The sequence below is a fragment of the Cannabis sativa genome, chromosome 3 (genome assembly GCF_029168945.1).
Source record: "Cannabis sativa cultivar Pink pepper isolate KNU-18-1 chromosome 3, ASM2916894v1, whole genome shotgun sequence".
NCBI lineage: Eukaryota > Viridiplantae > Streptophyta > Magnoliopsida > Rosales > Cannabaceae > Cannabis > Cannabis sativa.
In genome coordinates, this window is record NC_083603.1 from 23550111 (window position 1) to 23562496 (window position 12386).

At 29.9% G+C, this 12386-nt stretch overlaps 1 long non-coding RNA gene across 2 annotated transcripts; it reads left to right on the forward strand.

Annotated features, from left to right (window-relative positions):
* The first annotated feature begins 780 nt into the window (after positions 1-780).
* On the forward strand, positions 781-2665 carry LOC133035680 (uncharacterized). Of its 2 annotated transcripts, XR_009686821.1 has the most exons (4): positions 781-1054; positions 1495-1571; positions 1674-1763; positions 2299-2665. It is a non-coding gene; the product is annotated as an uncharacterized LOC133035680 (long non-coding RNA). The 2 variants fall into 2 exon arrangements; XR_009686820.1 differs by having other exon boundaries at positions 785-1054; positions 1674-2665.
* Positions 2666-12386: the final 9721 nt, after the last annotated feature.

Sequence of the window (12386 nt, forward strand, 5' to 3'; positions counted from 1 at the left end):
CTTTTATTGTTTTTTTTTTGTTTTAGTATTGTTTTAGTATTGTTTTACTGTTGTTTTTCATGATTTATTTATTTGATGCCGATTTCACTGCCTTTGCTCCATCTCGCTGGAATTAATAGGTATTTTCTGGGTGTTCTCGTGTTGTTGTGATGGTTATGTCTGTGAGTGTGGAAGATGGAGGCTATAAATACATTTCTTCTTCGTTCTCTTTGGCTATTTTTGTGGTTTTTTTCTTTTGGTTCTCCTATAAATATATTTGACGAGCTCACTCACAAGAGAGTTTTGAGGTGTGTGTTTCTTTTATATTTTTCTAAGTAGTTATATTTGCTTCATTTGTTTTTATGTTGTTTCAGTGTTGTTTTAGTAGTTTTTTTTTTTATAATTTTCTAGGAATAGACTTGCAAATATAGTTGATTTTGCATCTGGTGTTGAGGTTGTGCAGCAGATTGTTTGTTTTTTTTAATCATTTTTTTCTTTTGTTTTGTTTGATTGTTTTAGTGTTGTTTTACCGTTGTTTTGCCATGATTATTTATTGACGTCGATTTTACTGCTTTTGTTTATTCTTGTCGGAATTAATGGTTATTTTCCGGTGTCATGATGTTGTTGTGGTGGTTATGTCTGTGATTGTCAAAGATGGAGGCCTCATACTTTTGTTTTGTTGTTGACAGTATAAAAGAAAAAAAAAATGGGAGGACAGTATAAATGTTAATTCTGCCGTGTGGCAGTAAAATTGAAAACAATTACCCCAAATGCAGTATTTTTGTAAAATGCCCTTTATTTATCCCCATTCTGTCTCACCAAATCATACCCAATAAATTTTTTGTTTAGAACTTTCTGATATGATCACCACCCTCATGTTGTATTTATTGGGTCTAAAATCTAGGCTTCATTTGAAATTATGATAGAATGATTTACTTATTTGTATGTAAATTCATACTATGATGTAGAAAATATGTCATTTTAAATTTTAGGTGGAATTGGGGATCCGATTCTTTCATCAGCTCTCACTTCGGAGATGGGTCGAGTTCTCAGTATTCAGTCTCATATAGTTCAGGTATTGATAGATACTTTGTAATTAATTTCTGTTTTGATGTTGAGAACTTTTTAATAGGGAGGGGATACCGAATATAGTGAATACATTTATGAATTTCTGGAGTTAATGTTTTTAGGTTGGAATTGGAACGAGAGCATAAAGAGTTTTATCATCTTTTTTCTAGGTTTAAATGTTAAATTCTACAATTCAAAGCCTTTTAGATTCAATTGTATAATTGTTAAATTCCCACAGTGACATATATGTGTGATTGAGATAGTGGGACGTTGAAAATGTCTGATTTGGTTTGAATTTATATGGAAATTACTTAATGATGGGTTCTGTTTTGTAGCTGTTGCTTTTTCTTATTCAGTAATTTGATATGACTTAACAGATAAATTGACATGCACAAAAAGTTTTCATTTCATTGGCTGTAATATTTTATATTCTTGCTTGTATTCCAGATTCACTTCTTATTAGTAGACAAGGGAAAGTGAGATTGAAAAAAATGGTATTCACCTAACAGAAGGAGAGAACTAAGGTAATCTAGTATACAATAAACTACTGATTATTTGATGCTTCAAACTGAACTGTTCATCGTATTTCAAATTGTTATTGAACACATTGCTTATGGTTGGAGCAGGTGTTATGGGAATTCAGAGGAGTCATTCTTACAAGAGGACCCAAGCTATGTAATTTTGTTGAGTGAAGAGGATACAAAGTTTTTTACAAGGTAATGATGGATAATGAGACTCAATTTGTAATTAGAATGAATTTTTCGTTGTTTGATATAATGTATATGTTATTATAAAGTGTGATACAAAATTAAGTAACCAATTATGTTATGGGTATTAAAAGGGTATTAAATTGTCATGTAAATAATGTGTAGATACCATAAATTAATTTATAATTTGTTGTGAGGTCAAATTATAAATATTCAAAACTCATTCTAAGATGAGTCTATTTAGTGGTCCCAAGAAACGTTTTTGTATTCTCTTCTTCCCCATCAGAGAAAATACTTTAAAAAATAATTTATTCTTGGAAGATCAAAAATTTCTCTGCAATCTCTAACAATGGCTTCAGGTTAGTGCTTCCGCTTATCTTTTATCTTCTTCTTCCTTAATTTAGCAAATGCTAAGAGTTTTCTATATTAAAGTACTCTTAGGAATATATTTAGATTTATGATATTTATATTTAATGAGTGTTTTATAAATCTTAACATTTGTATGTAAAACCATGTTAGTTATTTCAATGGTTGTTCGATGGAGATATGCTAGTCTCTCTCGCGGTGATGAAACATTCTGTAGCGTCCCTCATCATTAAATGGAAATACATAACAAATGAAGGTTTATGTTGGATTTTAATTACTTGTACCTGTTACCTTGGTTATGAAAAACTTATTCTTAGGTTAAGCTGAATTTCTTTTCTCTATTATGTTAACTTATCTTGTCTACAAAGTTGAAAATAGTTTTGATGGCAAACCAATGATACTGATTTTAGAGTTAATTAAGTATTTATTTTATATTTAGGAGGCAAATGAACACTTTTGTCTACACTTAAAATAAAATTTACTTGATTAAATGTACACGTAAACTTTGTAGCCTAAAAACCATTGAAACAATTTATTGCCCCCTAAGGATTATGTGTCACTACTTTATATGTTCAAGTTAACAGCATTTGCTTTTATAATTCAAAGTTATAATTCAGTGCAGATAGCCTTTTAGGTAGCGTTTAGTTGTAGGTAATGAAATAGAATGGAATGGAAAGGAAACAATTTTTATTCCATTTCTTTATTTGGTTGCATTTTAAAGTATTAGAATGACATTCCAATGGAATGTTCTTTCCACTATTTTGGTAGAATGACTATTCCATTTTAAAAAGAAAAAAATGACCATTCCAATGTAACAAGAAAAAAAATTAATAATTTTTTTATCAATTTTTTTTATGCATTTTAAATTTTATTCCATTTCTATTCCCATTCCTATTCTTATATTTTCATTCCTCTCAACCAAACGCTTAGTATCTCAAGTAATATTTACTTAAAAGTGCGGTTTGATGATACTAAACCTTGTGAGAACCTTAAGTTTACAGTTAGGGACGATGGTTGATTGTGTTTAACTAAATGCTGTCTTACAAGTTCTTTTTTGACTACTCATTTTTTTTTTTTTTTTTTTGGTTTTCTAGAAAATTTTATCAACTAGAGGACCTTGTTCACCCACTTTTATCACCACTTTTCCAAATCAAAGTTAATTTTACCTACTTTCAATATTCTATTTTCTGAATTATAATGTTTTTCATACAATAATGTTAGATATTGTTTTAGATGGCTTGGATTAGCTTATTATGGTTTCTTTTATTAATTTTGCTACTAGACTAAGCAAAATCAACTTAAATTTGGTTTAACCTTTTATATTCTCTTACAACTTAGTAGCCAATATTATGTTCTTTTTCTTTGGAGTTTTCATGAATGAAGGTGAAAATATTGTTGTTTTTGTCGATTGTTGCTTGCGACTTGCGAGTGGCGGACATGGTGCTGGTTTTATATTGATAAAAGAATATGAAGATGAGTTTAGTAAAGGTTCAACTAAAAGAAAGCCCAAAAAGGGTATCTAGCTTTGTGCAAATAAGTGAAGATACACATATTTGACCCACTACACATATATAAAGTTGTTAGTTTGTTTATAAGTTGTGTCTAAAATATGTAACTTGAAGATAATAGAGGTTTAGATATGGTGTGTAAATCATAAATTCTCATATTCTAGTATTTCACATTATTCTCAAACTTTGTGATTAATTATTCAAAAATATATTTTAAAAGGGGTGAAAGTTTAAATTTTATAAAATAATATATTTTTATTGTAAATATTATAATTAAATGGTTTAATTGTTAAGAAAATTATAATAGAGACTTAAATATAAAAATAAATTATTATATTAATTGCTTAAAAGAGTCTTATTAAATATTCAAATTAAAAATTAATTATTTTAAGAAATGGTTAATTATGTTGACCAAAAGTCAATCACTCACTTATTTTGATGATAAACAAATATTTGATTATTATTTGTTACTAATTTTTTTAAATCATTTTGTAAGCAAATTCACAAAGTATTAATATTTGCTAGGTAAAGTCAAACATAATCAAAGAAGTGGATTCAACAAGTATATCAACTACTTCATACTTCGTAAAAGCAAAAGTTTCATCAAGAGATCAAGAATTTAAGACCCTATCCAAAAGAGGACCTCAAAAGCTAAATGTCAAAAGTCAATCCAAAATTCAAAGTCAAAGTCAAAGTCAACTCTCAGAAAAAGTTTTTAGATCAAAACATGCAAATCAAGCTAGGAAGCTCATCTACATCAAGACTACACACGATCAAATGGTATAAATTTACTTTAGTCTTGTTAAAGTGATTTGCATAGTATACTAGGATTTATAAGTACAAATTTTGGCCCATTCACTAACTTGTGTGACAATTTTTCTCACCCGATGGTTCAAAATTTTTTTTGATTGACTTTCTAAATCACATTTTATTTAACTAAGAGAATAAAATTAGAATTTTTGAAAACAGATAATCGAAAAAAGAGTTATACGAGTTTTAGATTCAAAAAATATATGTTTTGAACCTACCTGATTTTCGACCTACCATTTTTCAATAGGTAGTCCATTTCTTACAAAAAGGTAGTCCATTTTAAAATAGGTAATCTGTTTTTCCCAGGATTCTTTTTAAAAACGTGCTAACGGCTATAAACGGCTAGTTTTTGTTCCTACACTATATAAGCTCGTTTTTCACTCAAAAATTAAGGTTGCTTGAGCTTCTATTCATCCTATAACATCATTTTAAGTGTTCTAAGCTAAGGAATTATCATCTTTTCATAAACACACCAACCACACACACTTGAGCCAAAATTTGTGTTTATTTATTTCAAGTGTGCTTGCTTATCACTCTAGGTTAATTTCTATTGTATCATCATACTTCTAGAGTAAATTTGCTTGTAATTTCAAACATATTTCCATATTGTGATTGAGGTGAGGTTGGCACCGGTATTATAAACAACCCAGTTATAGTGAGACTGTCACTACAACAATCCGAGAGTGAGATTGGTACTTCAACAATCCAAAGACGTTGATAGTCCTTTGGAAAACTATTGGCTGAAGTGAAGTTGGCACTGGTAGAAAAATAACTCGGTCGGTGAGATTGGCACCTCAAAAATACGATGAGGTTGATAGTCCTTGGAAGAAAACTATTGTGAGAGGTTTGGGAAAAATCTTGGTAAAAAATGTTGGGTTTTATGCCCTAAATAAAACTCATTTCAATATAATCAGATTTACTTATTAATATAGATCAGAAATAACATTTAATGTTGCATGGTTCACATGATTTATTTCATGATTATATTTACATAATGTATAGATTCATCTGAAACCCTTTTCACATACTTGATCCTGTTTATTGTGCCGTCAACACATTGGAAAGTAAACATGACTATGTGAATAAAGTTTCCTAGATTTATCAGACATAGGGTTTTACTGATATGATAATCTACAACAGAGTTTACTTGCATTTGGAGAAGTGCTATGTTCTTTCCAGAGCATTGGTTAAAGTAAAGCTCAGGTTGGATGCATGGAGTATGCATCAGAAGGGACCGATATTGAACTTTGACTTAGATTTATTAAATTTACCGTAATATCTATTCAAGTCAATATCGCCTAGTTGATCCTAGATCAAATGATCTTAATCCTGATATGATTAGGCTCAATCTCGAGAGGCTATTCGTGTTCTTTGATTTGTTAGTTAAGCCTACTTTTAGGTCAGGGCGATACGTACATTTTGGGAACACGGTAGTGCAATTGAGTGGGTGTAATACCCGGTAAAAAAAAATATACATATATTTTAAATTTTATTTGTTATACAATTTGTGTGAGAATAAATATTCATTTATTTCTACTAATAGTGAATAGAGACTATTGCTTAGAATAGTATTGATAGATTTCTAAACATAGTTGAAATTATAGTAAGTGTCAAGGTAAAATTATGGTGTTTTTACGAATTAGGATAATTACTCAATTAAAGCCCAATATGAAAGTCTATTAGAGTTTTATAGATTATTTAGTGGGTTTAATCTATTGTATGAAGTGCATTAAATAACATTATAATGGAATTAATGTCACAAAAATTCGTAGGTTTTGATAAATTCGCAGGATTAAAAACTGTTTTACTAAAATGATCATATCTAGAGTTTTAGAGCTTCGATTGAGGTGATTCCAGTGGCGTTGGAAAGATAATTCAAAGATCTATAAATTTTGTAGAAATAGTTATATCATAATTCGGAATTTTTCTAGGTGAAAACTGAGCCTAAAGTTACGAAATAAAGGGCTTACTTTTAAAATTTAAAAATTTAGATATTTGTTGATTTAATAATATTTTAGCATTTTATTATATATTATTATTTTTAGTTAACCTAAACCTATCAGAATACGATATCTCATAATCTTTTTATCAAACCCTAAACTATCATAGTTTTATTTTTCCTCTCCAAACCAATTAGTCAAAGCCTCATTCTTCTTCATGTTTGCTCTTCTCAAACCTTCCACAATTCTTCTTATTTTCTACCTTCATTCTTAAAGTTTTGGATTTATAATCAAGGCTTGCGGGCTTGAGACATCGAATAGAAATATGTGAAGAGGTATGAAATATTTTCTTGCTCAATAATGCTAAATGTTATCTAGGGTTCGGATCTATTATATTTTTTCGTTTTCAGAAAAACAAGTTTCAGTAAAGTGATGATATCTCTCTTGATATTGATCCGTTTTTAGAGATTTTTATATCGTTGGAAAGCTTATTCGATTTCCCATAAGTTTTATGAAGAAACTTTTTGTTAATTCGAAGTCATACTATGTCAAAAAGTCAGTTTTATTCAATATCATGTGATTCGTTTCTTGAATCTTGTTCTTGCAAAACTGTTTTGGTAAAATTGTAATATCTCTTTGAATATAATTCCAATTTCAAAGATTTTGATATCATTGGAAAGGGAATTTAATTTCCTAAAACTTTGATGAAGATGTTATCTTCTAGTGTTGAACCATTCAATGTCAAAAGTTTATATTTTTGCTAAGTTGTGTAATTCGTTACTCCATATTCTTTCTCAGAAATAGTTTCAGTAAAACAATCATAACTCCCTCAGTTTTAATCCATTTTTAATGATCTTTATATCATTGGAAAGATAATGAAATTTTCTATAATTTTTATGAAGACAACTTTCACTGAATTAGTATATTTGTTGGTCAAAAATAGTGATCTTTCTGCTGTACTGTAAGAGTACGAATTTTAATGTTAGGGCCTTGAACCATGTGTTGTTATAGGTAGTAGTGACGAGATAACAAGTCTTAAGCAGTGGGATTTGAGGATCTTGTCCTCAACAAGAAAATTCATTGAGGTGCTTGGAGTAGCAAGAAGGTGTTCTTAATAACTGAGGTAAGAAGAGTGGACATCTGTGCAATGTGGTGTATGTTGAAACATACAACTGTATTATGAGTTTGTATTTACATGTTTTATGGTAGATTGTTGTTTTATGCTAATGTTATTAGTGTGTGATAGTGATAAGACTTTTGACTGTTTGTGTGAGGATAGCACTTATACGATAGGTTTTCTGCTGCTGGTGTGAGCATAGCACTGCAGATATATTTTTGGTCGCTTGTATGGGTTTACTTGCGGTGTCATTCTATCATGGGTGAGTACAACGTGTGATAAGGGATTGCCCTATTGGATGCCGAGTGTGAGAACAAAGACAAGGCAGGGCAAGTTACACTTCATGTCTGATTAACATGAGTGGGAGTAGATTATCGTATGTGAGTACAATGTGCGATAAGATACTATGTGTTATATGTGTGAGTATAGCATGCTTTATAATTACACTGTGATATGATGTTGTATTGTATGTGAGAATAATGTGTGATACGACATGTTGTTATACGTATGCAAATATGGTATGAATTGATTTGATGTTGTGATATTGTTATACTTATGACTATGTTATCAAGTTGGGGGGGGGGTTATGTCCTACATAGCTCTTCTTACTGGGCGTTAGCTCAAGGGTACTCTGTGTGCAGGTAAAGGCAAGACTATACAGTGAGGGTGGCGAGCTCGAGGCATGAATTACATGTTAGGGGATTGTCACGATGTTTTGGTTTAAAAATATTTCATTTAAGATTATGATTCAAATAGTTTTTGTAAAGCTTTATATTTTAAGGTTATGAATAAATAAATGTTTTGTTTTAAAAATAATGAGATCTCATGCTTAGTTATTTTTCATTAAAGAAGTCTTTTATTGTCTTTATCTTAAATGGTTTTAAACGGACTAGCTAGTGTGACGTCTCGGGAAATCGGGGCGTTACAATATGGTATCAGAGCAATACGGTCCTAAAGGATGTGGTTGACCCTAACATGTAAAGTTCATTGCCACGAGACGAGCTCAACTCACTGTTCTGTAAGTTTTAGTTAATCTGTTCATGTTAGTTTTACATATTTTATGTTGCGTCACATCTTTAGTGTAACTAGAAGTTTTCTTTGTGTTTAGAAGAATATATCTTAAAATTTTATGTGTAGGATTCGATCAATGAGATATTTTTGGAAGGAAAAAAAAAAATTAAGAAAATATTTCAAGGTATTGCTATATTACGTAATTTAAGTTTAATTTTTGATAAGTTGTACTTATTTTCATAAATAAGGAGCATAAGAAGAGTGTTTTTCAAAAGGAATTGTGTTATAAGCAGATTGGAATAGAGTATGTTAGGAAAAAAAAAAAAAGAATTTAGTTGTTATATTAGTATTTCTAACGAGAGTGTATGTTTCAGGTTTAATAAATTAGACATATATAACTATGGGTACGTTCTTAAGTTTGTTTTTTTTAAGTGTTAATGGATAGATAATTTTAAGCTCTACTCTTTTATTAGAAATAATTAAGTTGAATTTTGGTTAAGGGTCAAATCTAATCATTAAGGTTAGAATAGAAGAATAGATTGTGACAGTCAGTAGCCCCGTGATTCGTAAGGAAATTAGATAGTTTTGTTTGTGTTTATTTGCATAAATTTAAACTCTTTATGTATTGGAATATGGTTTATGCTTTGTTATTATGAATATGTATGTGGTACTGAGAATGTGTGGTATGGACACAATATGAGTTTATGAATTGATATATTGATTAGGGTTGTTTTGACTTGTATATGTTGTATGTTGCATTCATATATTGTGTGTTGTATGCTGCAAGTTGTATGCTAACGTCTCAGGTAAAGTGAGGGACCATGGTGGGGTATGATACGGGGTAAGGCCGTTGAATGTAGAGATACCCTACCCTGCATTTTTCTGAGTCGTGTTTGAAATTATTATGGTGGGGTATGATACGGGATAAGGCCGTTGAATGTAGAGATACCCTACCCTACATTTGTCTGATTCGTGTATGACATTGTTATAGTGGGGTATGATACAGTGATGTTACTGTTGAATATAGAGATACCCTATCCTATAACAATGGTAGGGCTACATAGGCCCAGGTTATTATATGGGCAGATTAGGCCGTAAGGCTAGGCTAGGCCCAGGTTATGTAAGAAATGGCTATGATATGCCAATATTATGGTAAAGACATGATATGATTGAAATAATTTTTATATGTTATTGCTATGATTGTGCTATGAGTATGATGTTAGGGTTGTGATCCCTACATATATGTAATGGTTTCGTTTAGTACAAATAAATGGTATATGATTAAGCGAGTAAAGAAAAATATATATGAGAATTGGATTAAGCGATTTTCGTTCTCGAGTTATTCTTAGAAAGAGTGATTTTGATAGAAAATTTTATTCATATTTCATTAGTTGGATGGATTAGTAAATGTTTCTTTTATAGTGATATGCATGTAGCTCATTCCTGAGAGTATGTTAACTTGTATGCTTCTAAGCCTATATATTGGCTAGCTCGCATGTGTAAGAAGACCTTTAACGATCTTTAGCTTACATGTAGTTCATGTAATTTATAGAAGACATGTGGTCTGTTTGAATGACATCGGTTTGTTGATGATATATTGGATCGTTATGTGTAGGGCAACATTCTTAATAATTATGCTACGTAACTATAATAACAGAATTGTAGCTTTATGGAGGAAATTAAGTTAAAAAAAAAATTAACATTCAATGAAAGAATGGGAACAATTAAAGAGAAGTTTGCATAAGTTCTTCTACCCTACTCCTTGTTGTTTGTTATTTTTGTATTGTATAATGTGTTCTCAAGTGGCATATAAGGATGTTCATAAGAGAAGAGTTTTTTTTTTTATATAAAATTGCGAGCATGTTATTGCAAAACTTATGTATTTAAAGCACGTATATGTAAGTTATTGGGATGGAGTATGTTTTGTTATTTAAGTAATGTATAAAGGAATAACAATACTTAAATTAGGCTGTATATGTTATATGTGTTGTAGTTTGACCAATAAGATAAAAGTTAAGTACATATTTGTTGGGTCCATAAGGTAGATAAGGAGGTCATGTAATAAGTGGTGACAAACATGAAGTCCCTCGTGTATTTGGTAGTTAAATTTCGAGGACGAAATTTCTTTAAGGAGGGTAGAATGTAATACCCGGTAAAAAAAAATATACATATATTTTAAATTTTATTTGTTATACAATTTGTGTGAGAATAAATATTCATTTATTTCTACTAATAGTGAATAGAGACTATTGCTTAGAATAGTATTGATAGATTTCTAAACATAGTTGAAATTATAGTAAGTGTCAAGGTAAAATTATGGTGTTTTTACGAATTAGGATAATTACTCAATTAAAGCCCAATATGAAAGTCTATTAGAGTTTTATAGATTATTTAGTGGGTTTAATCTATTGTATGAAGTGCATTAAATAACATTATAATGGAATTAATGTCACAAAAATTCGTAGGTTTTGATAAATTCGCAGGATTAAAAACTGTTTTACTAAAATGATCATATCTAGAGTTTTAGAGCTTCGATTGAGGTGATTCCAGTGGCGTTGGAAAGATAATTCAAAGATCTATAAATTTTGTAGAAATAGTTATATCATAATTCGGAATTTTTCTAGGTGAAAACTGAGCCTAAAGTTACGAAATAAAGGGCTTACTTTTAAAATTTAAAAATTTAGATATTTGTTGATTTAATAATATTTTAGCATTTTATTATATATTATTATTTTTAGTTAACCTAAACATATCAGAATACGATATCTCATAATCTTTTTATCAAACCCTAAACTATCATAGTTTTATTTTTCCTCTCCAAACCAATTAGTCAAAGCCTCATTCTTCTTCATGTTTGCTCTTCTCAAACCTTCCACAATTCTTCTTATTTTCTACCTTCATTCTTAAAGTTTTGGATTTATAATCAAGGCTTGCGGGCTTGAGACATCGAATAGAAATATGTGAAGAGGTATGAAATATTTTCTTGCTCAATAATGCTAAATGTTATCTAGGGTTCGGATCTATTATATTTTTTCGTTTTTAGAAAAACAAGTTTCAGTAAAGTGATGATATCTCTCTTGATATTGATCCGTTTTTAGAGATTTTTATATCGTTGGAAAGCTTATTCGATTTCCCATAAGTTTTATGAAGAAACTTTTTGTTAATTCGAAGTCATACTATGTCAAAAAGTCAGTTTTATTCAATATCATGTGATTCGTTTCTTGAATCTTGTTCTTGCAAAACTGTTTTGGTAAAATTGTAATATCTCTTTGAATATAATTCCAATTTCAAAGATTTTGATATCATTGGAAAGGGAATTTAATTTCCTAAAACTTTGATGAAGATGTTATCTTCTAGTGTTGAACCATTCAATGTCAAAAGTTTATATTTTTGCTAAGTTGTGTAATTCGTTACTCCATATTCTTTCTCAGAAATAGTTTCAGTAAAACAATCATAACTCCCTCAGTTTTAATTCATTTTTAATGATCTTTATATCATTGGAAAGATAATGAAATTTTCTATAATTTTTATGAAGACAACTTTCACTGAATTAGTATATTTGTTGGTCAAAAATAGTGATCTTTCTGCTGTACTGTAAGAGTACGAATTTTAATGTTAGGGCCTTGAACCATGTGTTGTTATAGGTAGTAGTGACGAGATAACAAGTCTTAAGCAGTGGGATTTGAGGATCTTGTCCTCAACAAGAAAATTCATTGAGGTGCTTGGAGTAGCAAGAAGGTGTTCTTAATAACTGAGGTAAGAAGAGTGGACATCTGTGCACAGGGTGTATGTTGAAACATACAACTGTATTATGAGTTTGTATTTACATGTTTTATGGTAGATTGTTGTTTTATGCTAATGTTATTAGTGTGTGATAGTG